Genomic DNA, 409 nt, shown 5'->3' with positions numbered 1-409 from the left:
GGCATCGGCCCGGCCCCTCCAGCCACAGCACTGCCCTCCCTGCACCGCCCCTGCGGTAAACGCTCATAAGGATCCGGCACCGAAGCTCCAGTGATGCTGCCGAGGATCAGGGAGGGGAATTGGGCTCCTTCGGTCCCAGAGAGACCCACAAAAACTCCTAAACCACCATCCAGCAGGGGCTGCAAAATAGCGCTTCCTCATTTTTTTTTTTTACCAAAAAAATCCAGCGTTTTGAGAATCTCCAGCACATTTGTGTGGTCCAAACAGAATCCGAGGATCACTGAGGCTGGAAAAGCCCTCCAGGATCACCGAGCCCAGTCTGTGCCTGATCCCCTCCTTGTCCCCAGCCCAGAGCTCTGAGTGCCACATCCAGCCCTTCCTTGGACACCTCACGGGATGGGCACTCCAA

This window comes from Corvus brachyrhynchos, unplaced genomic scaffold, assembly GCF_000691975.1.
Source record: "Corvus brachyrhynchos isolate BGI_N302 unplaced genomic scaffold, ASM69197v1 scaffold720, whole genome shotgun sequence".
NCBI classification, from domain to species: Eukaryota; Metazoa; Chordata; class Aves; order Passeriformes; family Corvidae; genus Corvus; species Corvus brachyrhynchos.
This window is presented reverse-complemented; position numbering follows the sequence as displayed.